General features: G+C 46.5%; 11 non-coding genes and 2 pseudogenes across 11 annotated transcripts; all 13 read right to left on the bottom strand.

Moving 5' to 3' along the window:
- Positions 1–177: 177 nt before the first annotated feature.
- Positions 178–368, bottom strand: LOC130319060 (U2 spliceosomal RNA). Its single transcript, XR_008865468.1, has one exon. It is a non-coding gene; the product is annotated as a U2 spliceosomal RNA (small nuclear RNA).
- A 2,091-nt stretch (positions 369–2,459) lies between these two features.
- On the bottom strand, positions 2,460–2,650 carry LOC130319059 (U2 spliceosomal RNA). The gene has a single exon (XR_008865467.1). It is a non-coding gene; the product is annotated as a U2 spliceosomal RNA (small nuclear RNA).
- A 2,082-nt stretch (positions 2,651–4,732) lies between these two features.
- LOC130319058 (U2 spliceosomal RNA) lies at positions 4,733–4,923 on the bottom strand. Its single transcript, XR_008865466.1, has one exon. It is a non-coding gene; the product is annotated as a U2 spliceosomal RNA (small nuclear RNA).
- A 2,087-nt stretch (positions 4,924–7,010) lies between these two features.
- LOC130319057 (U2 spliceosomal RNA) lies at positions 7,011–7,201 on the bottom strand. Its single transcript, XR_008865465.1, has one exon. It is a non-coding gene; the product is annotated as a U2 spliceosomal RNA (small nuclear RNA).
- Positions 7,202–9,290: 2,089 nt separating this feature from the next.
- On the bottom strand, positions 9,291–9,481 carry LOC130319056 (U2 spliceosomal RNA). The gene has a single exon (XR_008865464.1). It is a non-coding gene; the product is annotated as a U2 spliceosomal RNA (small nuclear RNA).
- Positions 9,482–11,560: 2,079 nt separating this feature from the next.
- Positions 11,561–11,751, bottom strand: LOC130319053 (U2 spliceosomal RNA). Its single transcript, XR_008865462.1, has one exon. It is a non-coding gene; the product is annotated as a U2 spliceosomal RNA (small nuclear RNA).
- A 2,091-nt stretch (positions 11,752–13,842) lies between these two features.
- Positions 13,843–14,033, bottom strand: LOC130319061 (U2 spliceosomal RNA). Its single transcript, XR_008865469.1, has one exon. It is a non-coding gene; the product is annotated as a U2 spliceosomal RNA (small nuclear RNA).
- A 2,073-nt stretch (positions 14,034–16,106) lies between these two features.
- On the bottom strand, positions 16,107–16,297 carry LOC130319052 (U2 spliceosomal RNA). The gene has a single exon (XR_008865461.1). It is a non-coding gene; the product is annotated as a U2 spliceosomal RNA (small nuclear RNA).
- A 2,086-nt stretch (positions 16,298–18,383) lies between these two features.
- Positions 18,384–18,574, bottom strand: LOC130319051 (U2 spliceosomal RNA). Its single transcript, XR_008865460.1, has one exon. It is a non-coding gene; the product is annotated as a U2 spliceosomal RNA (small nuclear RNA).
- Positions 18,575–20,648: 2,074 nt separating this feature from the next.
- Positions 20,649–20,839, bottom strand: LOC130319050 (U2 spliceosomal RNA). The gene has a single exon (XR_008865459.1). It is a non-coding gene; the product is annotated as a U2 spliceosomal RNA (small nuclear RNA).
- Positions 20,840–22,922: 2,083 nt separating this feature from the next.
- On the bottom strand, positions 22,923–23,102 carry LOC130319062 (U2 spliceosomal RNA; annotated as a pseudogene).
- Positions 23,103–23,795: 693 nt separating this feature from the next.
- LOC130319065 (U2 spliceosomal RNA) lies at positions 23,796–23,955 on the bottom strand (annotated as a pseudogene).
- Positions 23,956–26,039: 2,084 nt separating this feature from the next.
- Positions 26,040–26,230, bottom strand: LOC130319049 (U2 spliceosomal RNA). The gene has a single exon (XR_008865458.1). It is a non-coding gene; the product is annotated as a U2 spliceosomal RNA (small nuclear RNA).
- Between the last annotated feature and the right edge of the window lie 358 nt (positions 26,231–26,588).

The raw sequence follows: 26,588 nt of genomic DNA, 5'->3' as shown, positions 1-26,588 counted from the left end.
TCCTGTGCCTGGACGCTCCAACAGCGGCCAGACACAAGCAGAAGCAGCAGAAGCAGCAGCAGCAGCACCACCTTTTGTTTTTTGGCTGCAGCAGCAAGGCCCACAGGGCTGGCTAGCTGGCTAGCCAGCAAGCAGGTAGCAATGAAAGTAGGAATCTTTCTTTTTAACCCTGTAAGGGGGTGGTGCACTGTACCCGAAGATACTGCCATATCGGGTCAATGCATAGGGCGACGGAAGCAAGCTTCGAAATCGGCCCCCGTTCTCAAAAATCCATTTAATATATGGTCCCCAGATAGGGGACGTATCAGATATTAAACTGATAAGAACAGATACTACACTTGATCTTAGCCAAAAGGCCGAGAAGCGATAACCGTGAAAGGGGCGGGCCCAACAAGGTCCCCTTCATGGGCACTATCACTGCTTGCTGTCAGGGAGGCTGCCAGACAATTTTCCATGCACACTCTGGGCTGGGGGGCAGTCAACCACCAGTACACACAGCAGAACCTAAACCCATACCATTATTGCTAAGCAGCAAGACAGGGGCCCATTGCACTCCCACGGGGCCTTTTTAAATGCAATCCATAACCCGGATTTGCCAGGAACCCTTCTTACTCCTCCTACTTGCATGTGACACTGGGCTTAGGATCTGCATAGGAAACACACACACAAGCACACACCTACCTTTGTTGCCTGCAGATGCCTCCTTGGCTGTCCCCAAACGGTATCAAACCAACACCCACGGAAGCTGTAAGCATAGAGGACATGCCTGCACCCCATTGGACTTACCTGTGTGGGTTAAATCCGGGTTATTTGACAACCTATGGCGGTGATGGTTCTGCTCAGGCAGAGCAGTGCTGATGCTCCTCATAAAGCTGTCGCTGCTGTGAAGGTTCTAGGTGACATCACAAATCCCTATGGTTACATACACAACAAAGCTGGGTTGTTGTTGTTTACACTCTGCAAGGCCTGTGGAAGTCAGTGACATCATAGCACTGTAGTTCTGAGGGTTCTAGATGGATGCAACAATCTCCTGTTGCTTCTATGAAGGCCATAATAGACGACATCACCAAACAGCTCCATAGTCACATACACAGCAAAGGAGAGATGTTGTTTACACCTAGTGATGTCAGTGGTATTGAGTGACATCACAGCACAGTGCTAAGGCTCCTGGGCCTGGACACAGCAGCGGCTGCAATATCTCAACGGAGAATACGTTTATATATATGTGTGTGTGTGCGCGTATATATATATATATATATATATATATATATATATATATATATATATATTTCTCCGCCGAAATCACTTTTAAACCCATTTCCACCTTTTTTTCCCTTCTCTTCCTCTTACTTTTTTTTCACGTTTTTTTACGTTTTTCTCCTTTTCGCCTCTTTTCTGGGCGTATTATTCTTCTTTTTCTTCTTTTTTTTCGTCTAATGCATACCCCATCAGTGCAGCAATGCTTATTCAATACCGCCAGCAGATGGAGACACTGGGGGATAATTTTCTAAGGATTTATACTGATTTTTCCTGTCTGAATTTGTCGCACAGAAAGTTGCAGGCCAAATATGTGTGACATTTCTGCGACTTTAGCTTCTAGAGCATTTTTACAACATTATACATAGGTGCTGAATACATAAAAAGCGACTGTTCAGCGACAGACAAGTCGCATCGGCTGAAAGTAGGCCAGAATGTCAGTCCATGTTGGAGCAGGTTTAGATACAGTCTAAAGTATAGATCTCAAAGTCTGTGCACAGAATTTAGCAAGGGCCTCGCACCTTCTGATGCATCAGGTAGGTGCACAATAGCATAGCCTAACCCTCTGTACTTTGGTCTATATTGATGCGGGACATAGACAGCCAGCTGATGACCAATCCATTAGTGCAATGGATGGCTGGAAGCATTTGTCTTTGCCTTTGCAATACCACAGAAGCAATGCATGGTCAATGTACAGCAATGACACACCTGTGTGAACAGCCAGGAGACCCCCCCCCCCCCCCCCATGTTATGTTACATAGTTACATAGTTAGTACGGTCGAAAAAAGACATATGTCCATCAAGTTCAACCAGGGAATTAAGGGGTAGGGGTGTGGCGCGATATTGGGGAAGGGATGAGATTTTATATTTCTTCATAAGCATTAATCTTATTTTGTCAATTAGGAACATTCAGCACCCACCCGCTATCAAGGCAGCTGCCTATCATGTCATGCCCTACCTGCACAGGTGTGCTGGCTACTCAAATGATCCAATTAAGGAGGCCATTTAGTCAGCAGCAGCAGAAGTCCTGTGCCTGGACGCTCCAACAGCGGCCAGACACAAGCAGAAGCAGCAGAAGCAGCAGCAGCAGCACCACCTTTTGTTTTTTGGCTGCAGCAGCAAGGCCCACAGGGCTGGCTAGCTGGCTAGCCAGCAAGCAGGTAGCAATGAAAGTAGGAATCTTTCTTTTTAACCCTGTAAGGGGGTGGTGCACTGTACCCGAAGATACTGCCATATCGGGTCAATGCATAGGGCGACGGAAGCAAGCTTCGAAATCGGCCCCCGTTCTCAAAAATCCATTTAATATATGGTCCCCAGATAGGGGACGTATCAGATATTAAACTGATAAGAACAGATACTACACTTGATCTTAGCCAAAAGGCCGAGAAGCGATAACCGTGAAAGGGGCGGGCCCAACAAGGTCCCCTTCATGGGCACTATCACTGCTTGCTGTCAGGGAGGCTGCCAGACAATTTTCCATGCACACTCTGGGCTGGGGGGCAGTCAACCACCAGTACACACAGCAGAACCTAAACCCATACCATTATTGCTAAGCAGCAAGACAGGGGCCCATTGCACTCCCACGGGGCCTTTTTAAATGCAATCCATAACCCGGATTTGCCAGGAACCCTTCTTACTCCTCCTACTTGCATGTGACACTGGGCTTAGGATCTGCATAGGAAACACACACACAAGCACACACCTACCTTTGTTGCCTGCAGATGCCTCCTTGGCTGTCCCCAAACGGTATCAAACCAACACCCACGGGAAGCTGTAAGCATAGAGGACATGCCTGCACCCCATTGGACTTACCTGTGTGGGTTAAATCCGGGTTATTTGACAACCTATGGCGGTGATGGTTCTGCTCAGGCAGAGCAGTGCTGATGCTCCTCATAAAGCTGTCGCTGCTGTGAAGGTTCTAGGTGACATCACAAATCCCTATGGTTACATACACAACAAAGCTGGGTTGTTGTTGTTTACACTCTGCAAGGCCTGTGGAAGTCAGTGACATCATAGCACTGTAGTTCTGAGGGTTCTAGATGGATGCAACAATCTCCTGTTGCTTCTATGAAGGCCATAATAGACGACATCACCAAACAGCTCCATAGTCACATACACAGCAAAGGAGAGATGTTGTTTACACCTAGTGATGTCAGTGGTATTGAGTGACATCACAGCACAGTGCTAAGGCTCCTGGGCCTGGACACAGCAGCGGCTGCAATATCTCAACGGAGAATACGTTTATATATATGTGTGTGTGTGCGCGTATATATATATATATATATATATATATATATATATATATATTTCTCCGCCGAAATCACTTTTAAACCCATTTCCACCTTTTTTTCCCTTCTCTTCCTCTTACTTTTTTTTCACGTTTTTTTACGTTTTTCTCCTTTTCGCCTCTTTTCTGGGCGTATTATTCTTCTTTTTCTTCTTTTTTTTCGTCTAATGCATACCCCATCAGTGCAGCAATGCTTATTCAATACCGCCAGCAGATGGAGACACTGGGGGATAATTTTCTAAGGATTTATACTGATTTTTCCTGTCTGAATTTGTCGCACAGAAAGTTGCAGGCCAAATATGTGTGACATTTCTGCGACTTTAGCTTCTAGAGCATTTTTACAACATTATACATAGGTGCTGAATACATAAAAAGCGACTGTTCAGCGACAGACAAGTCGCATCGGCTGAAAGTAGGCCAGAATGTCAGTCCATGTTGGAGCAGGTTTAGATACAGTCTAAAGTATAGATCTCAAAGTCTGTGCACAGAATTTAGCAAGGGCCTCGCACCTTCTGATGCATCAGGTAGGTGCACAATAGCATAGCCTAACCCTCTGTACTTTGGTCTATATTGATGCGGGACATAGACAGCCAGCTGATGACCAATCCATTAGTGCAATGGATGGCTGGAAGCATTTGTCTTTGCCTTTGCAATACCACAGAAGCAATGCATGGTCAATGTACAGCAATGACACACCTGTGTGAACAGCCAGGAGACCCCCCCCCCCCCCCATGTTATGTTACATAGTTACATAGTTAGTACGGTCGAAAAAAGACATATGTCCATCAAGTTCAACCAGGGAATTAAGGGGTAGGGGTGTGGCGCGATATTGGGGAAGGGATGAGATTTTATATTTCTTCATAAGCATTAATCTTATTTTGTCAATTAGGAACATTCAGCACCCACCCGCTATCAAGGCAGCTGCCTATCATGTCATGCCCTACCTGCACAGGTGTGCTGGCTACTCAAATGATCCAATTAAGGAGGCCATTTAGTCAGCAGCAGCAGAAGTCCTGTGCCTGGACGCTCCAACAGCGGCCAGACACAAGCAGAAGCAGCAGAAGCAGCAGCAGCAGCACCACCTTTTGTTTTTTGGCTGCAGCAGCAAGGCCCACAGGGCTGGCTAGCTGGCTAGCCAGCAAGCAGGTAGCAATGAAAGTAGGAATCTTTCTTTTTAACCCTGTAAGGGGGTGGTGCACTGTACCCGAAGATACTGCCATATCGGGTCAATGCATAGGGCGACGGAAGCAAGCTTCGAAATCGGCCCCCGTTCTCAAAAATCCATTTAATATATGGTCCCCAGATAGGGGACGTATCAGATATTAAACTGATAAGAACAGATACTACACTTGATCTTAGCCAAAAGGCCGAGAAGCGATAACCGTGAAAGGGGCGGGCCCAACAAGGTCCCCTTCATGGGCACTATCACTGCTTGCTGTCAGGGAGGCTGCCAGACAATTTTCCATGCACACTCTGGGCTGGGGGGCAGTCAACCACCAGTACACACAGCAGAACCTAAACCCATACCATTATTGCTAAGCAGCAAGACAGGGGCCCATTGCACTCCCACGGGGCCTTTTTAAATGCAATCCATAACCCGGATTTGCCAGGAACCCTTCTTACTCCTCCTACTTGCATGTGACACTGGGCTTAGGATCTGCATAGGAAACACACACACAAGCACACACCTACCTTTGTTGCCTGCAGATGCCTCCTTGGCTGTCCCCAAACGGTATCAAACCAACACCCACGGGAAGCTGTAAGCATAGAGGACATGCCTGCACCCCATTGGACTTACCTGTGTGGGTTAAATCCGGGTTATTTGACAACCTATGGCGGTGATGGTTCTGCTCAGGCAGAGCAGTGCTGATGCTCCTCATAAAGCTGTCGCTGCTGTGAAGGTTCTAGGTGACATCACAAATCCCTATGGTTACATACACAACAAAGCTGGGTTGTTGTTGTTTACACTCTGCAAGGCCTGTGGAAGTCAGTGACATCATAGCACTGTAGTTCTGAGGGTTCTAGATGGATGCAACAATCTCCTGTTGCTTCTATGAAGGCCATAATAGACGACATCACCAAACAGCTCCATAGTCACATACACAGCAAAGGAGAGATGTTGTTTACACCTAGTGATGTCAGTGGTATTGAGTGACATCACAGCACAGTGCTAAGGCTCCTGGGCCTGGACACAGCAGCGGCTGCAATATCTCAACGGAGAATACGTTTATATATATGTGTGTGTGTGCGCGTATATATATATATATATATATATATATATATATATATATATATATATTTCTCCGCCGAAATCACTTTTAAACCCATTTCCACCTTTTTTTCCCTTCTCTTCCTCTTACTTTTTTTTCACGTTTTTTTACGTTTTTCTCCTTTTCGCCTCTTTTCTGGGCGTATTATTCTTCTTTTTCTTCTTTTTTTTCGTCTAATGCATACCCCATCAGTGCAGCAATGCTTATTCAATACCGCCAGCAGATGGAGACACTGGGGGATAATTTTCTAAGGATTTATACTGATTTTTCCTGTCTGAATTTGTCGCACAGAAAGTTGCAGGCCAAATATGTGTGACATTTCTGCGACTTTAGCTTCTAGAGCATTTTTACAACATTATACATAGGTGCTGAATACATAAAAAGCGACTGTTCAGCGACAGACAAGTCGCATCGGCTGAAAGTAGGCCAGAATGTCAGTCCATGTTGGAGCAGGTTTAGATACAGTCTAAAGTATAGATCTCAAAGTCTGTGCACAGAATTTAGCAAGGGCCTCGCACCTTCTGATGCATCAGGTAGGTGCACAATAGCATAGCCTAACCCTCTGTACTTTGGTCTATATTGATGCGGGACATAGACAGCCAGCTGATGACCAATCCATTAGTGCAATGGATGGCTGGAAGCATTTGTCTTTGCCTTTGCAATACCACAGAAGCAATGCATGGTCAATGTACAGCAATGACACACCTGTGTGAACAGCCAGGAGACCCCCCCCCCCCCCATGTTATGTTACATAGTTACATAGTTAGTACGGTCGAAAAAAGACATATGTCCATCAAGTTCAACCAGGGAATTAAGGGGTAGGGGTGTGGCGCGATATTGGGGAAGGGATGAGATTTTATATTTCTTCATAAGCATTAATCTTATTTTGTCAATTAGGAACATTCAGCACCCACCCGCTATCAAGGCAGCTGCCTATCATGTCATGCCCTACCTGCACAGGTGTGCTGGCTACTCAAATGATCCAATTAAGGAGGCCATTTAGTCAGCAGCAGCAGAAGTCCTGTGCCTGGACGCTCCAACAGCGGCCAGACACAAGCAGAAGCAGCAGAAGCAGCAGCAGCAGCACCACCTTTTGTTTTTTGGCTGCAGCAGCAAGGCCCACAGGGCTGGCTAGCTGGCTAGCCAGCAAGCAGGTAGCAATGAAAGTAGGAATCTTTCTTTTTAACCCTGTAAGGGGGTGGTGCACTGTACCCGAAGATACTGCCATATCGGGTCAATGCATAGGGCGACGGAAGCAAGCTTCGAAATCGGCCCCCGTTCTCAAAAATCCATTTAATATATGGTCCCCAGATAGGGGACGTATCAGATATTAAACTGATAAGAACAGATACTACACTTGATCTTAGCCAAAAGGCCGAGAAGCGATAACCGTGAAAGGGGCGGGCCCAACAAGGTCCCCTTCATGGGCACTATCACTGCTTGCTGTCAGGGAGGCTGCCAGACAATTTTCCATGCACACTCTGGGCTGGGGGGCAGTCAACCACCAGTACACACAGCAGAACCTAAACCCATACCATTATTGCTAAGCAGCAAGACAGGGGCCCATTGCACTCCCACGGGGCCTTTTTAAATGCAATCCATAACCCGGATTTGCCAGGAACCCTTCTTACTCCTCCTACTTGCATGTGACACTGGGCTTAGGATCTGCATAGGAAACACACACACAAGCACACACCTACCTTTGTTGCCTGCAGATGCCTCCTTGGCTGTCCCCAAACGGTATCAAACCAACACCCACGGGAAGCTGTAAGCATAGAGGACATGCCTGCACCCCATTGGACTTACCTGTGTGGGTTAAATCCGGGTTATTTGACAACCTATGGCGGTGATGGTTCTGCTCAGGCAGAGCAGTGCTGATGCTCCTCATAAAGCTGTCGCTGCTGTGAAGGTTCTAGGTGACATCACAAATCCCTATGGTTACATACACAACAAAGCTGGGTTGTTGTTGTTTACACTCTGCAAGGCCTGTGGAAGTCAGTGACATCATAGCACTGTAGTTCTGAGGGTTCTAGATGGATGCAACAATCTCCTGTTGCTTCTATGAAGGCCATAATAGACGACATCACCAAACAGCTCCATAGTCACATACACAGCAAAGGAGAGATGTTGTTTACACCTAGTGATGTCAGTGGTATTGAGTGACATCACAGCACAGTGCTAAGGCTCCTGGGCCTGGACACAGCAGCGGCTGCAATATCTCAACGGAGAATACGTTTATATATATGTGTGTGTGTGCGCGTATATATATATATATATATATATATATATATATATATATATATATATATTTCTCCGCCGAAATCACTTTTAAACCCATTTCCACCTTTTTTTCCCTTCTCTTCCTCTTACTTTTTTTTCACGTTTTTTTACGTTTTTCTCCTTTTCGCCTCTTTTCTGGGCGTATTATTCTTCTTTTTCTTCTTTTTTTTCGTCTAATGCATACCCCATCAGTGCAGCAATGCTTATTCAATACCGCCAGCAGATGGAGACACTGGGGGATAGTTTTCTAAGGATTTATACTGATTTTTCCTGTCTGAATTTGTCGCACAGAAAGTTGCAGGCCAAATATGTGTGACATTTCTGCGACTTTAGCTTCTAGAGCATTTTTACAACATTATACATAGGTGCTGAATACATAAAAAGCGACTGTTCAGCGACAGACAAGTCGCATCGGCTGAAAGTAGGCCAGAATGTCAGTCCATGTTGGAGCAGGTTTAGATACAGTCTAAAGTATAGATCTCAAAGTCTGTGCACAGAATTTAGCAAGGGCCTCGCACCTTCTGATGCATCAGGTAGGTGCACAATAGCATAGCCTAACCCTCTGTACTTTGGTCTATATTGATGCGGGACATAGACAGCCAGCTGATGACCAATCCATTAGTGCAATGGATGGCTGGAAGCATTTGTCTTTGCCTTTGCAATACCACAGAAGCAATGCATGGTCAATGTACAGCAATGACACACCTGTGTGAACAGCCAGGAGACCCCCCCCCCCCCCATGTTATGTTACATAGTTACATAGTTAGTACGGTCGAAAAAAGACATATGTCCATCAAGTTCAACCAGGGAATTAAGGGGTAGGGGTGTGGCGCGATATTGGGGAAGGGATGAGATTTTATATTTCTTCATAAGCATTAATCTTATTTTGTCAATTAGGAACATTCAGCACCCACCCGCTATCAAGGCAGCTGCCTATCATGTCATGCCCTACCTGCACAGGTGTGCTGGCTACTCAAATGATCCAATTAAGGAGGCCATTTAGTCAGCAGCAGCAGAAGTCCTGTGCCTGGACGCTCCAACAGCGGCCAGACACAAGCAGAAGCAGCAGAAGCAGCAGCAGCAGCACCACCTTTTGTTTTTTGGCTGCAGCAGCAAGGCCCACAGGGCTGGCTAGCTGGCTAGCCAGCAAGCAGGTAGCAATGAAAGTAGGAATCTTTCTTTTTAACCCTGTAAGGGGGTGGTGCACTGTACCCGAAGATACTGCCATATCGGGTCAATGCATAGGGCGACGGAAGCAAGCTTCGAAATCGGCCCCCGTTCTCAAAAATCCATTTAATATATGGTCCCCAGATAGGGGACGTATCAGATATTAAACTGATAAGAACAGATACTACACTTGATCTTAGCCAAAAGGCCGAGAAGCGATAACCGTGAAAGGGGCGGGCCCAACAAGGTCCCCTTCATGGGCACTATCACTGCTTGCTGTCAGGGAGGCTGCCAGACAATTTTCCATGCACACTCTGGGCTGGGGGGCAGTCAACCACCAGTACACACAGCAGAACCTAAACCCATACCATTATTGCTAAGCAGCAAGACAGGGGCCCATTGCACTCCCACGGGGCCTTTTTAAATGCAATCCATAACCCGGATTTGCCAGGAACCCTTCTTACTCCTCCTACTTGCATGTGACACTGGGCTTAGGATCTGCATAGGAAACACACACACAAGCACACACCTACCTTTGTTGCCTGCAGATGCCTCCTTGGCTGTCCCCAAACGGTATCAAACCAACACCCACGGGAAGCTGTAAGCATAGAGGACATGCCTGCACCCCATTGGACTTACCTGTGTGGGTTAAATCCGGGTTATTTGACAACCTATGGCGGTGATGGTTCTGCTCAGGCAGAGCAGTGCTGATGCTCCTCATAAAGCTGTCGCTGCTGTGAAGGTTCTAGGTGACATCACAAATCCCTATGGTTACATACACAACAAAGCTGGGTTGTTGTTGTTTACACTCTGCAAGGCCTGTGGAAGTCAGTGACATCATAGCACTGTAGTTCTGAGGGTTCTAGATGGATGCAACAATCTCCTGTTGCTTCTATGAAGGCCATAATAGACGACATCACCAAACAGCTCCATAGTCACATACACAGCAAAGGAGAGATGTTGTTTACACCTAGTGATGTCAGTGGTATTGAGTGACATCACAGCACAGTGCTAAGGCTCCTGGGCCTGGACACAGCAGCGGCTGCAATATCTCAACGGAGAATACGTTTATATATATGTGTGTGTGTGCGCGTATATATATATATATATATATATATATATATATATATATTTCTCCGCCGAAATCACTTTTAAACCCATTTCCACCTTTTTTTCCCTTCTCTTCCTCTTACTTTTTTTTCACGTTTTTTTACGTTTTTCTCCTTTTCGCCTCTTTTCTGGGCGTATTATTCTTCTTTTTCTTCTTTTTTTTCGTCTAATGCATACCCCATCAGTGCAGCAATGCTTATTCAATACCGCCAGCAGATGGAGACACTGGGGGATAATTTTCTAAGGATTTATACTGATTTTTCCTGTCTGAATTTGTCGCACAGAAAGTTGCAGGCCAAATATGTGTGACATTTCTGCGACTTTAGCTTCTAGAGCATTTTTACAACATTATACATAGGTGCTGAATACATAAAAAGCGACTGTTCAGCGACAGACAAGTCGCATCGGCTGAAAGTAGGCCAGAATGTCAGTCCATGTTGGAGCAGGTTTAGATACAGTCTAAAGTATAGATCTCAAAGTCTGTGCACAGAATTTAGCAAGGGCCTCGCACCTTCTGATGCATCAGGTAGGTGCACAATAGCATAGCCTAACCCTCTGTACTTTGGTCTATATTGATGCGGGACATAGACAGCCAGCTGATGACCAATCCATTAGTGCAATGGATGGCTGGAAGCATTTGTCTTTGCCTTTGCAATACCACAGAAGCAATGCATGGTCAATGTACAGCAATGACACACCTGTGTGAACAGCCAGGAGACCCCCCCCCCCCCCCCCCCCCCCATGTTATGTTACATAGTTACATAGTTAGTACGGTCGAAAAAAGACATATGTCCATCAAGTTCAACCAGGGAATTAAGGGGTAGGGGTGTGGCGCGATATTGGGGAAGGGATGAGATTTTATATTTCTTCATAAGCATTAATCTTATTTTGTCAATTAGGAACATTCAGCACCCACCCGCTATCAAGGCAGCTGCCTATCATGTCATGCCCTACCTGCACAGGTGTGCTGGCTACTCAAATGATCCAATTAAGGAGGCCATTTAGTCAGCAGCAGCAGAAGTCCTGTGCCTGGACGCTCCAACAGCGGCCAGACACCAGCAGAAGCAGCAGCAGCAGCACCACCTTTTGTTTTTTGGCTGCAGCAGCAAGGCCCACAGGGCTGGCTAGCTGGCTAGCCAGCAAGCAGGTAGCAATGAAAGTAGGAATCTTTCTTTTTAACCCTGTAAGGGGGTGGTGCACTGTACCCGAAGATACTGCCATATCGGGTCAATGCATAGGGCGACGGAAGCAAGCTTCGAAATCGGCCCCCGTTCTCAAAAATCCATTTAATATATGGTCCCCAGATAGGGGACGTATCAGATATTAAACTGATAAGAACAGATACTACACTTGATCTTAGCCAAAAGGCCGAGAAGCGATAACCGTGAAAGGGGCGGGCCCAACAAGGTCCCCTTCATGGGCACTATCACTGCTTGCTGTCAGGGAGGCTGCCAGACAATTTTCCATGCACACTCTGGGCTGGGGGGCAGTCAACCACCAGTACACACAGCAGAACCTAAACCCATACCATTATTGCTAAGCAGCAAGACAGGGGCCCATTGCACTCCCACGGGGCCTTTTTAAATGCAATCCATAACCCGGATTTGCCAGGAACCCTTCTTACTCCTCCTACTTGCATGTGACACTGGGCTTAGGATCTGCATAGGAAACACACACACAAGCACACACCTACCTTTGTTGCCTGCAGATGCCTCCTTGGCTGTCCCCAAACGGTATCAAACCAACACCCACGGGAAGCTGTAAGCATAGAGGACATGCCTGCACCCCATTGGACTTACCTGTGTGGGTTAAATCCGGGTTATTTGACAACCTATGGCGGTGATGGTTCTGCTCAGGCAGAGCAGTGCTGATGCTCCTCATAAAGCTGTCGCTGCTGTGAAGGTTCTAGGTGACATCACAAATCCCTATGGTTACATACACAACAAAGCTGGGTTGTTGTTGTTTACACTCTGCAAGGCCTGTGGAAGTCAGTGACATCATAGCACTGTAGTTCTGAGGGTTCTAGATGGATGCAACAATCTCCTGTTGCTTCTATGAAGGCCATAATAGACGACATCACCAAACAGCTCCATAGTCACATACACAGCAAAGGAGAGATGTTGTTTACACCTAGTGATGTCAGTGGTATTGAGTGACATCACAGCACAGTGCTAAGGCTCCTGGGCCTGGACACAGCAGCGGCTGCAATATCTCAACGGAGAATACGTTTATATATATGTGTGTGTGTGCGCGTATATATATATATATATATATATATATATATATATATATATATATATATATTTCTCCGCCGAAATCACTTTTAAACCCATTTCCACCTTTTTTTCCCTTCTCTTCCTCTTACTTTTTTTTCACGTTTTTTTACGTTTTTCTCCTTTTCGCCTCTTTTCTGGGCGTATTATTCTTCTTTTTCTTCTTTTTTTTCGTCTAATGCATACCCCATCAGTGCAGCAATGCTTATTCAATACCGCCAGCAGATGGAGACACTGGGGGATAATTTTCTAAGGATTTATACTGATTTTTCCTGTCTGAATTTGTCGCACAGAAAGTTGCAGGCCAAATATGTGTGACATTTCTGCGACTTTAGCTTCTAGAGCATTTTTACAACATTATACATAGGTGCTGAATACATAAAAAGCGACTGTTCAGCGACAGACAAGTCGCATCGGCTGAAAGTAGGCCAGAATGTCAGTCCATGTTGGAGCAGGTTTAGATACAGTCTAAAGTATAGATCTCAAAGTCTGTGCACAGAATTTAGCAAGGGCCTCGCACCTTCTGATGCATCAGGTAGGTGCACAATAGCATAGCCTAACCCTCTGTACTTTGGTCTATATTGATGCGGGACATAGACAGCCAGCTGATGACCAATCCATTAGTGCAATGGATGGCTGGAAGCATTTGTCTTTGCCTTTGCAATACCACAGAAGCAATGCATGGTCAATGTACAGCAATGACACACCTGTGTGAACAGCCAGGAGACCCCCCCCCCCCCCATGTTATGTTACATAGTTACATAGTTAGTACGGTCGAAAAAAGACATATGTCCATCAAGTTCAACCAGGGAATTAAGGGGTAGGGGTGTGGCGCGATATTGGGGAAGGGATGAGATTTTATATTTCTTCATAAGCATTAATCTTATTTTGTCAATTAGGAACATTCAGCACCCACCCGCTATCAAGGCAGCTGCCTATCATGTCATGCCCTACCTGCACAGGTGTGCTGGCTACTCAAATGATCCAATTAAGGAGGCCATTTAGTCAGCAGCAGCAGAAGTCCTGTGCCTGGACGCTCCAACAGCGGCCAGACACAAGCAGAAGCAGCAGAAGCAGCAGCAGCAGCACCACCTTTTGTTTTTTGGCTGCAGCAGCAAGGCCCACAGGGCTGGCTAGCTGGCTAGCCAGCAAGCAGGTAGCAATGAAAGTAGGAATCTTTCTTTTTAACCCTGTAAGGGGGTGGTGCACTGTACCCGAAGATACTGCCATATCGGGTCAATGCATAGGGCGACGGAAGCAAGCTTCGAAATCGGCCCCCGTTCTCAAAAATCCATTTAATATATGGTCCCCAGATAGGGGACGTATCAGATATTAAACTGATAAGAACAGATACTACACTTGATCTTAGCCAAAATGCCGAGAAGCGATAACCGTGAAAGGGGCGGGCCCAACAAGGTCCCCTTCATGGGCACTATCACTGCTTGCTGTCAGGGAGGCTGCCAGACAATTTTCCATGCACACTCTGGGCTGGGGGGCAGTCAACCACCAGTACACACAGCAGAACCTAAACCCATACCATTATTGCTAAGCAGCAAGACAGGGGCCCATTGCACTCCCACGGGGCCTTTTTAAATGCAATCCATAACCCGGATTTGCCAGGAACCCTTCTTACTCCTCCTACTTGCATGTGACACTGGGCTTAGGATCTGCATAGGAAACACACACACAAGCACACACCTACCTTTGTTGCCTGCAGATGCCTCCTTGGCTGTCCCCAAACGGTATCAAACCAACACCCACGGGAAGCTGTAAGCATAGAGGACATGCCTGCACCCCATTGGACTTACCTGTGTGGGTTAAATCCGGGTTATTTGACAACCTATGGCGGTGATGGTTCTGCTCAGGCAGAGCAGTGCTGATGCTCCTCATAAAGCTGTCGCTGCTGTGAAGGTTCTAGGTGACATCACAAATCCCTATGGTTACATACACAACAAAGCTGGGTTGTTGTTGTTTACACTCTGCAAGGCCTGTGGAAGTCAGTGACATCATAGCACTGTAGTTCTGAGGGTTCTAGATGGATGCAACAATCTCCTGTTGCTTCTATGAAGGCCATAATAGACGACATCACCAAACAGCTCCATAGTCACATACACAGCAAAGGAGAGATGTTGTTTACACCTAGTGATGTCAGTGGTATTGAGTGACATCACAGCACAGTGCTAAGGCTCCTGGGCCTGGACACAGCAGCGGCTGCAATATCTCAACGGAGAATACGTTTATATATATGTGTGTGTGTGCGCGTATATATATATATATATATATATATATATATATATATATATTTCTCCGCCGAAATCACTTTTAAACCCATTTCCACCTTTTTTTCCCTTCTCTTCCTCTTACTTTTTTTTCACGTTTTTTTACGTTTTTCTCCTTTTCGCCTCTTTTCTGGGCGTATTATTCTTCTTTTTCTTCTTTTTTTTCGTCTAATGCATACCCCATCAGTGCAGCAATGCTTATTCAATACCGCCAGCAGATGGAGACACTGGGGGATAATTTTCTATGGATTTATACTGATTTTTCCTGTCTGAATTTGTCGCACAGAAAGTTGCAGGCCAAATATGTGTGACATTTCTGCGACTTTAGCTTCTAGAGCATTTTTACAACATTATACATAGGTGCTGAATACATAAAAAGCGACTGTTCAGCGACAGACAAGTCGCATCGGCTGAAAGTAGGCCAGAATGTCAGTCCATGTTGGAGCAGGTTTAGATACAGTCTAAAGTATAGATCTCAAAGTCTGTGCACAGAATTTAGCAAGGGCCTCGCACCTTCTGATGCATCAGGTAGGTGCACAATAGCATAGCCTAACCCTCTGTACTTTGGTCTATATTGATGCGGGACATAGACAGCCAGCTGATGACCAATCCATTAGTGCAATGGATGGCTGGAAGCATTTGTCTTTGCCTTTGCAATACCACAGAAGCAATGCATGGTCAATGTACAGCAATGACACACCTGTGTGAACAGCCAGGAGACCCCCCCCCCCCCCCCCCCCCCTGTTATGTTACATAGTTACATAGTTAGTACGGTCGAAAAAAGACATATGTCCATCAAGTTCAACCAGGGAATTAAGGGGTAGGGGTGTGGCGCGATATTGGGGAAGGGATGAGATTTTATATTTCTTCATAAGCATTAATCTTATTTTGTCAATTAGGAACATTCAGCACCCACCCGCTATCAAGGCAGCTGCCTATCATGTCATGCCCTACCTGCACAGGTGTGCTGGCTACTCAAATGATCCAATTAAGGAGGCCATTTAGTCAGCAGCAGCAGAAGTCCTGTGCCTGGACGCTCCAACAGCGGCCAGACACAAGCAGAAGCAGCAGCACCACCTTTTGTTTTTTGGCTGCAGCAGCAAGGCCCACAGGGCTGGCTAGCTGGCTAGCCAGCAAGCAGGTAGCAATGAAAGTAGGAATCTTTCTTTTTAACCCTGTAAGGGGGTGGTGCACTGTACCCGAAGATACTGCCATATCGGGTCAATGCATAGGGCGACGGAAGCAAGCTTCGAAATCGGCCCCCGTTCTCAAAAATCCATTTAATATATGGTCCCCAGATAGGGGACGTATCAGATATTAAACTGATAAGAACAGATACTACACTTGATCTTAGCCAAAAGGCCGAGAAGCGATAACCGTGAAAGGGGCGGGCCCAACAAGGTCCCCTTCATGGGCACTATCACTGCTTGCTGTCAGGGAGGCTGCCAGACAATTTTCCATGCACACTCTGGGCTGGGGGGCAGTCAACCACCAGTACACACAGCAGAACCTAAACCCATACCATTATTGCTAAGCAGCAAGACAGGGGCCCATTGCACTCCCACGGGGCCTTTTTAAATGCAATCCATAACCCGGATTTGCCAGGAACCCTTCTTACTCCTCCTACTTGCATGTGACACTGGGCTTAGGATCTGCATAGGAAACACACACACAAGCACACACCTACCTTTGTTGCCTGCAGATGCCTCCTTGGCTGTCCCCAAACGGTATCAAACCAACACCCACGGGAAGCTGTAAGCATAGAGGACATGCCTGCACCCCATTGGACTTACCTGTGTGGGTTAAATCCGGGTTATTTGACAACCTATGGCGGTGATGGTTCTGCTCAGGCAGAGCAGTGCTGATGCTCCTCATAAAGCTGTCGCTGCTGTGAAGGTTCTAGGTGACATCACAAATCCCTATGGTTACATACACAACAAAGCTGGGTTGTTGTTGTTTACACTCTGCAAGGCCTGTGGAAGTGAGTGACATCATAGCACTGTAGTTCTGAGGGTTCTAGATGGATGCAACAATCTCCTGTTGCTTCTATGAAGGCCATAATAGACGACATCACCAAACAGCTCCATAGTCACATACACAGCAAAGGAGAGATGTTGTTTACACCTAGTGATGTCAGTGGTATTGAGTGACATCACAGCACAGTGCTAAGGCTCCTGGGCCTGGACACAGCAGCGGCTGCAATATCTCAACGGAGAATACGTTTATATATATGTGTGTGTGTGCGCGTATATATATATATATATATATATATATATATATATATTTTTCCGCCGAAATCACTTTTAAACCCATTTCCACCTTTTTTTCCCTTCTCTTCCTCTTACTTTTTTTTCACGTTTTTTTACGTTTTTCTCCTTTTCGCCTCTTTTCTGGGCGTATTATTCTTCTTTTTCTTCTTTTTTTTCGTCTAATGCATACCCCATCAGTGCAGCAATGCTTATTCAATACCGCCAGCAGATGGAGACACTGGGGGATAATTTTCTAAGGATTTATACAGATTTTTCCTGTCTGAATTTGTCGCACAGAAAGTTGCAGGCCAAATATGTGTGACATTTCTGCGACTTTAGCTTCTAGAGCATTTTTACAATATTATACATAGGTGCTGAATACATAAAAAGCGACTGTTCAGCGACAGACAAGTCGCATCGGCTGAAAGTAGGCCAGAATGTCAGTCCATGTTGGAGCAGGTTTAGATACAGTCTAAAGTATAGATCTCAAAGTCTGTGCACAGAATTTAGCAAGGGCCTCGCACCTTCTGATGCATCAGGTAGGTGCACAATAGCATAGCCTAACCCTCTGTACTTTGGTCTATATTGATGCGGGACATAGACAGCCAGCTGATGACCAATCCATTAGTGCAATGGATGGCTGGAAGCATTTGTCTTTGCCTTTGCAATACCACAGAAGCAATGCATGGTCAATGTACAGCAATGACACACCTGTGTGAACAGCCAGGAGACCCCCCCCCCCCCCCCCCCCCCCATGTTATGTTACATAGTTACATAGTTAGTACGGTCGAAAAAAGACATATGTCCATCAAGTTCAACCAGGGAATTAAGGGGTAGGGGTGTGGCGCGATATTGGGGAAGGGATGAGATTTTATATTTCTTCATAAGCATTAATCTTATTTTGTCAATTAGGAACATTCAGCACCCACCCGCTATCAAGGCAGCTGCCTATCATGTCATGCCCTACCTGCACAGGTGTGCTGGCTACTCAAATGATCCAATTAAGGAGGCCATTTAGTCAGCAGCAGCAGAAGTCCTGTGCCTGGACGCTCCAACAGCGGCCAGACACAAGCAGAAGCAGCAGAAGCAGCAGCAGCAGCACCACCTTTTGTTTTTTGGCTGCAGCAGCAAGGCCCACAGGGCTGGCTAGCTGGCTAGCCAGCAAGCAGGTAGCAATGAAAGTAGGAATCTTTCTTTTTAACCCTGTAAGGGGGTGGTGCACTGTACCCGAAGATACTGCCATATCGGGTCAATGCATAGGGCGACGGAAGCAAGCTTCGAAATCGGCCCCCGTTCTCAAAAATCCATTTAATATATGGTCCCCAGATAGGGGACGTATCAGATATTAAACTGATAAGAACAGATACTACACTTGATCTTAGCCAAAAGGCCGAGAAGCGATAACCGTGAAAGGGGCGGGCCCAACAAGGTCCCCTTCATGGGCACTATCACTGCTTGCTGTCAGGGAGGCTGCCAGACAATTTTCCATGCACACTCTGGGCTGGGGGGCAGTCAACCACCAGTACACACAGCAGAACCTAAACCCATACCATTATTGCTAAGCAGCAAGACAGGGGCCCATTGCACTCCCACGGGGCCTTTTTAAATGCAATCCATAACCCGGATTTGCCAGGAACCCTTCTTACTCCTCCTACTTGCATGTGACACTGGGCTTAGGATCTGCATAGGAAACACACACACAAGCACACACCTACCTTTGTTGCCTGCAGATGCCTCCTTGGCTGTCCCCAAACGGTATCAAACCAACACCCACGGGAAGCTGTAAGCATAGAGGACATGCCTGCACCCCATTGGACTTACCTGTGTGGGTTAAATCCGGGTTATTTGACAACCTATGGCGGTGATGGTTCTGCTCAGGCAGAGCAGTGCTGATGCTCCTCATAAAGCTGTCGCTGCTGTGAAGGTTCTAGGTGACATCACAAATCCCTATGGTTACATACACAACAAAGCTGGGTTGTTGTTGTTTACACTCTGCAAGGCCTGTGGAAGTCAGTGACATCATAGCACTGTAGTTCTGAGGGTTCTAGATGGATGCAACAATCTCCTGTTGCTTCTATGAAGGCCATAATAGACGACATCACCAAACAGCTCCATAGTCACATACACAGCAAAGGAGAGATGTTGTTTACACCTAGTGATGTCAGTGGTATTGAGTGACATCACAGCACAGTGCTAAGGCTCCTGGGCCTGGACACAGCAGCGGCTGCAATATCTCAACGGAGAATACGTTTATATATATGTGTGTGTGTGCGCGTATATATATATATATATATATATATATATATATATTTTTCCGCCGAAATCACTTTTAAACCCATTTCCACCTTTTTTTCCCTTCTCTTCCTCTTACTTTTTTTTCACGTTTTTTTACGTTTTTCTCCTTTTCGCCTCTTTTCTGGGCGTATTATTCTTCTTTTTCTTCTTTTTTTTCGTCTAATGCATACCCCATCAGTGCAGCAATGCTTATTCAATACCGCCAGCAGATGGAGACACTGGGGGATAATTTTCTAAGGATTTATACAGATTTTTCCTGTCTGAATTTGTCGCACAGAAAGTTGCAGGCCAAATATGTGTGACATTTCTGCGACTTTAGCTTCTAGAGCATTTTTACAATATTATACATAGGTGCTGAATACATAAAAAGCGACTGTTCAGCGACAGACAAGTCGCATCGGCTGAAAGTAGGCCAGAATGTCAGTCCATGTTGGAGCAGGTTTAGATACAGTCTAAAGTATAGATCTCAAAGTCTGTGCACAGAATTTAGCAAGGGCCTCGCACCTTCTGATGCATCAGGTAGGTGCACAATAGCATAGCCTAACCCTCTGTACTTTGGTCTATATTGATGCGGGACATAGACAGCCAGCTGATGACCAATCCATTAGTGCAATGGATGGCTGGAAGCATTTGTCTTTGCCTTTGCAATACCACAGAAGCAATGCATGGTCAATGTACAGCAATGACACACCTGTGTGAACAGCCAGGAGACCCCCCCCCCCCCATGTTATGTTACATAGTTACATAGTTAGTACGGTCGAAAAAAGACATATGTCCATCAAGTTCAACCAGGGAATTAAGGGGTAGGGGTGTGGCGCGATATTGGGGAAGGGATGAGATTTTATATTTTTTCATAAGCATTAATCTTATTTTGTCAATTAGGAACATTCAGTACCCACCCGCTATCAAGGCAGCTGCCTATCATGTCATGCCCTACCTGCACAGGTGTGCTGGCTACTCAAATGATCCAATTAAGGAGGCCATTTAGTCAGCAGCAGCAGAAGTCCTGTGCCTGGACGCTCCAACAGCGGCCAGACACAAGCAGAAGCAGCAGAAGCAGCAGCAGCAGCACCACCTTTTGTTTTTTGGCTGCAGCAGCAAGGCCCACAGGGCTGGCTAGCTGGCTAGCCAGCAAGCAGGTAGCAATGAAAGTAGGAATCTTTCTTTTTAACCCTGTAAGGGGGTGGTGCACTGTACCCGAAGATACTGCCATATCGGGTCAATGCATAGGGCGACGGAAGCAAGCTTCGAAATCGGCCCCCGTTCTCAAAAATCCATTTAATATATGGTCCCCAGATAGGGGACGTATCAGATATTAAACTGATAAGAACAGATACTACACTTGATCTTAGCCAAAAGGCCGAGAAGCGATAACCGTGAAAGGGGCGGGCCCAACAAGGTCCCCTTCATGGGCACTATCACTGCTTGCTGTCAGGGAGGCTGCCAGACAATTTTCCATGCACACTCTGGGCTGGGGGGCAGTCAACCACCAGTACACACAGCAGAACCTAAACCCATACCATTATTGCTAAGCAGCAAGACAGGGGCCCATTGCACTCCCACGGGGCCTTTTTAAATGCAATCCATAACCCGGATTTGCCAGGAACCCTTCTTACTCCTCCTACTTGCATGTGACACTGGGCTTAGGATCTGCATAGGAAACACACACACAAGCACACACCTACCTTTGTTGCCTGCAGATGCCTCCTTGGCTGTCCCCAAACGGTATCAAACCAACACCCACGGGAAGCTGTAAGCATAGAGGACATGCCTGCACCCCATTGGACTTACCTGTGTGGGTTAAATCCGGGTTATTTGACAACCTATGGCGGTGATGGTTCTGCTCAGGCAGAGCAGTGCTGATGCTCCTCATAAAGCTGTCGCTGCTGTGAAGGTTCTAGGTGACATCACAAATCCCTATGGTTACATACACAACAAAGCTGGGTTGTTGTTGTTTACACTCTGCAAGGCCTGTGGAAGTCAGTGACATCATAGCACTGTAGTTCTGAGGGTTCTAGATGGATGCAACAATCTCCTGTTGCTTCTATGAAGGCCATAATAGACGACATCACCAAACAGCTCCATAGTCACATACACAGCAAAGGAGAGATGTTGTTTACACCTAGTGATGTCAGTGGTATTGAGTGACATCACAGCACAGTGCTAAGGCTCCTGGGCCTGGACACAGCAGCGGCTGCAATATCTCAACGGAGAATACGTTTATATATATGTGTGTGTGTGCGCGTATATATATATATATATATATATATATATATATATATTTCTCCACCGAAATCACTTTTAAACCCATTTCCACCTTTTTTTCCCTTCTCTTCCTCTTACTTTTTTTTCACGTTTTTTTACGTTTTTCTCCTTTTCGCCTCTTTTCTGGGCGTATTATTCTTCTTTTTCTTCTTTTTTTTCGTCTAATGCATACCCCATCAGTGCAGCAATGCTTATTCAATACCGCCAGCAGATGGAGACACTGGGGGATAATTTTCTAAGGATTTATACTGATTTTTCCTGTCTGAATTTGTCGCACAGAAAGTTGCAGGCCAAATATGTGTGACATTTCTGCGACTTTAGCTTCTAGAGCATTTTTACAACATTATACATAGGTGCTGAATACATAAAAAGCGACTGTTCAGCGACAGACAAGTCGCATCGGCTGAAAGTAGGCCAGAATGTCAGTCCATGTTGGAGCAGGTTTAGATACAGTCTAAAGTATAGATCTCAAAGTCTGTGCACAGAATTTAGCAAGGGCCTCGCACCTTCTGATGCATCAGGTAGGTGCACAATAGCATAGCCTAACCCTCTGTACTTTGGTCTATATTGATGCGGGACATAGACAGCCAGCTGATGACCAATCCATTAGTGCAATGGATGGCTGGAAGCATTTGTCTTTGCCTTTGCAATACCACAGAAGCAATGCATGGTCAATGTACAGCAATGACACACCTGTGTGAACAGCCAGGAGACCCCCCCCCCCCCCCCCCCCATGTTATGTTACATAGTTACATAGTTAGTACGGTCGAAAAAAGACATATGTCCATCAAGTTCAACCAGGGAATTAAGGGGTAGGGGTGTGGCGCGATATTGGGGAAGGGATGAGATTTTATATTTCTTCATAAGCATTAATCTTATTTTGTCAATTAGGAACATTCAGCACCCACCCGCTATCAAGGCAGCTGCCTATCATGTCATGCCCTACCTGCACAGGTGTGCTGGCTACTCAAATGATCCAATTAAGGAGGCCATTTAGTCAGCAGCAGCAGAAGTCCTGTGCCTGGACGCTCCAACAGCGGCCAGACACAAGCAGAAGCAGCAGAAGCAGCAGCAGCAGCACCACCTTTTGTTTTTTGGCTGCAGCAGCAAGGCCCACAGGGCTGGCTAGCTGGCTAGCCAGCAAGCAGGTAGCAATGAAAGTAGGAATCTTTCTTTTTAACCCTGTAAGGGGGTGGTGCACTGTACCCGAAGATACTGCCATATCGGGTCAATGCATAGGGCGACGGAAGCAAGCTTCGAAATCGGCCCCCGTTCTCAAAAATCCATTTAATATATGGTCCCCAGATAGGGGACGTATCAGATATTAAACTGATAAGAACAGATTTTTTTTTTTTTTATCTAAAGCCGAGGAACGTGCTTTCGATTCACCCAAAGTGCAAGAAAAAGTGCAAACGTGTTACACTAAAAAAACGTGCACAAAGGATGCGGTCTATCGCAAGCCCTTCTCCGATAGGAGAGAGGCCCCCCAACAAACCTTACCCTTCACCTCCGGACCAAAAGGTACCTGCGAGGTTCCAGGTTCGATGTCCCTTTTCGCCGAAGCTACTAGGGGACCACAAATGCTCCCGGCATCCCCCTTGGCGTTAGCCAAGGTATCTGCCCGCAGAGCCGATTACGGTAGGTACCCTGCCAAAGCAGGAGTACCCGGGGTGTTTGCAGGGAGGTGCGGAACCTAATGGCCACACACACCTCCCCTAGACCGCCAGGAGGGACACCCAGAAGGGCTACCGCATCCTGACCAATCCTGTGAACACACAACACGCAAAAAGTGACACAGTGAGACAAAAAAGAAATAAATAAGTGAATGTGTGCAGATATACTGCCCGGACATCCGGCCGGATCTATAAAAATTTCTCTGATCCTAGCCAGAAGGCCGGGAATCAAGAGGTGAGTGCCACAAGGTGAAGAGATTATGGTGCCCGTGCTTCAACTCAGTGAGTCTATTCTCCCAGTGAGTTTCGGCACCTCGGGGTCACCACTCCCCGAGGCACAAAAGTACCTCGGCTCTAGACCCTCTCAGCCTCATGGCGAGACCCGGAGGGAACAGGTCACATCGGGGCAGCCGTCGAGCTGATTCCTCAGAACCAGCCCCGGAAAGCCCCGGTACACCTGCATCCTCCATGCAGCACCCATCCCCACCAGCATGAAAACTGATAAGAACAGATACTACACTTGATCTTAGCCAAAAGGCCGAGAAGCGATAACCGTGAAAGGGGCGGGCCCAACAAGGTCCCCTTCATGGGCACTATCACTGCTTGCTGTCAGGGAGGCTGCCAGACAATTTTCCATGCACACTCTGGGCTGGGGGGCAGTCAACCACCAGTACACACAGCAGAACCTAAACCCATACCATTATTGCTAAGCAGCAAGACAGGGGCCCATTGCACTCCCACGGGGCCTTTTTAAATGCAATCCATAACCCGGATTTGCCAGGAACCCTTCTTACTCCTCCTACTTGCATGTGACACTGGGCTTAGGATCTGCATAGGAAACACACACACAAGCACACACCTACCTTTGTTGCCTGCAGATGCCTCCTTGGCTGTCCCCAAACGGTATCAAACCAACACCCACGGGAAGCTGTAAGCATAGAGGACATGCCTGCACCCCATTGGACTTACCTGTGTGGGTTAAATCCGGGTTATTTGACAACCTATGGCGGTGATGGTTCTGCTCAGGCAGAGCAGTGCTGATGCTCCTCATAAAGCTGTCGCTGCTGTGAAGGTTCTAGGTGACATCACAAATCCCTATGGTTACATACACAACAAAGCTGGGTTGTTGTTGTTTACACTCTGCAAGGCCTGTGGAAGTCAGTGACATCATAGCACTGTAGTTCTGAGGGTTCTAGATGGATGCAACAATCTCCTGTTGCTTCTATGAAGGCCATAATAGACGACATCACCAAACAGCTCCATAGTCACATACACAGCAAAGGAGAGATGTTGTTTACACCTAGTGATGTCAGTGGTATTGAGTGACATCACAGCACAGTGCTAAGGCTCCTGGGCCTGGACACAGCAGCGGCTGCAATATCTCAACGGAGAATACGTTTATATATATGTGTGTGTGTGCGCGTATATATATATATATATATATATATATATATATATATATATATATATTCTCCGCCGAAATCACTTTTAAACCCATTTCCACCTTTTTTTCCCTTCTCTTCCTCTTACTTTTTTTCACGTTTTTTTACGTTTTTCTCCTTTTCGCCTCTTTTCTGGGCGTATTATTCTTCTTTTTCTTCTTTTTTTTCGTCTAATGCATACCCCATCAGTGCAGCAATGCTTATTCAATACCGCCAGCAGATGGAGACACTGGGGGATAATTTTCTAAGGATTTATACTGATTTTTCCTGTCTGAATTTGTCGCACAGAAAGTTGCAGGCCAAATATGTGTGACATTTCTGCGACTTTAGCTTCTAGAGCATTTTTACAACATTATACATAGGTGCTGAATACATAAAAAGCGACTGTTCAGCGACAGACAAGTCGCATCGGCTGAAAGTAGGCCAGAATGTCAGTCCATGTTGGAGCAGGTTTAGATACAGTCTAAAGTATAGATCTCAAAGTCTGTGCACAGAATTTAGCAAGGGCCTCGCACCTTCTGATGCATCAGGTAGGTGCACAATAGCATAGCCTAACCCTCTGTACTTTGGTCTATATTGATGCGGGACATAGACAGCCAGCTGATGACCAATCCATTAGTGCAATGGATGGCTGGAAGCATTTGTCTTTGCCTTTGCAATACCACAGAAGCAATGCATGGTCAATGTACAGCAATGACACACCTGTGTGAACAGCCAGGAGACCCCCCCCCCCCCATGTTATGTTACATAGTTACATAGTTAGTACGGTCGAAAAAAGACATATGTCCATCAAGTTCAACCAGGGAATTAAGGGGTAGGGGTGTGGCGCGATATTGGGGAAGGGATGAGATTTTATATTTCTTCATAAGCATTAATCTTATTTTGTCAATTAGGAACATTCAGCACCCACCCGCTATCAAGGCAGCTGCCTATCATGTCATGCCCTACCTGCACAGGTGTGCTGGCTACTCAAATGATCCAATTAAGGAGGCCATTTAGTCAGCAGCAGCAGAAGTCCTGTGCCTGGACGCTCCAACAGCGGCCAGACACAAGCAGAAGCAGCAGAAGCAGCAGCAGCAGCACCACCTTTTGTTTTTTGGCTGCAGCAGCAAGGCCCACAGGGCTGGCTAGCTGGCTAGCCAGCAAGCAGGTAGCAATGAAAGTAGGAATCTTTCTTTTTAACCCTGTAAGGGGGTGGTGCACTGTACCCGAAGATACTGCCATATCGGGTCAATGCATAGGGCGACGGAAGCAAGCTTCGAAATCGGCCCCCGTTCTCAAAAATCCATTTAATATATGGTCCCCAGATAGGGGACGTATCAGATATTAAACTGATAAGAACAGATACTACACTTGATCTTAGCCAAAAGGCCGAGAAGCGATAACCGTGAAAGGGGCGGGCCCAACAAGGTCCCCTTCATGGGCACTATCACTGCTTGCTGTCAGGGAGGCTGCCAGACAATTTTCCATGCACACTCTGGGCTGGGGGGCAGTCAACCACCAGTACACACAGCAGAACCTAAACCCATACCATTATTGCTAAGCAGCAAGACAGGGGCCCATTGCACTCCCACGGGGCCTTTTTAAATGCAATCCATAACCCGGATTTGCCAGGAACCCTTCTTACTCCTCCTACTTGCATGTGACACTGGGCTTAGGATCTGCATAGGAAACACACACACAAGCACACACCTACCTTTGTTGCCTGCAGATGCCTCCTTGGCTGTCCCCAAACGGTATC

The sequence above is a fragment of the Hyla sarda genome, unplaced genomic scaffold (genome assembly GCF_029499605.1).
Source record: "Hyla sarda isolate aHylSar1 unplaced genomic scaffold, aHylSar1.hap1 scaffold_2097, whole genome shotgun sequence".
NCBI lineage: Eukaryota > Metazoa > Chordata > Amphibia > Anura > Hylidae > Hyla > Hyla sarda.
This window is presented reverse-complemented; position numbering and strand designations above follow the sequence as displayed.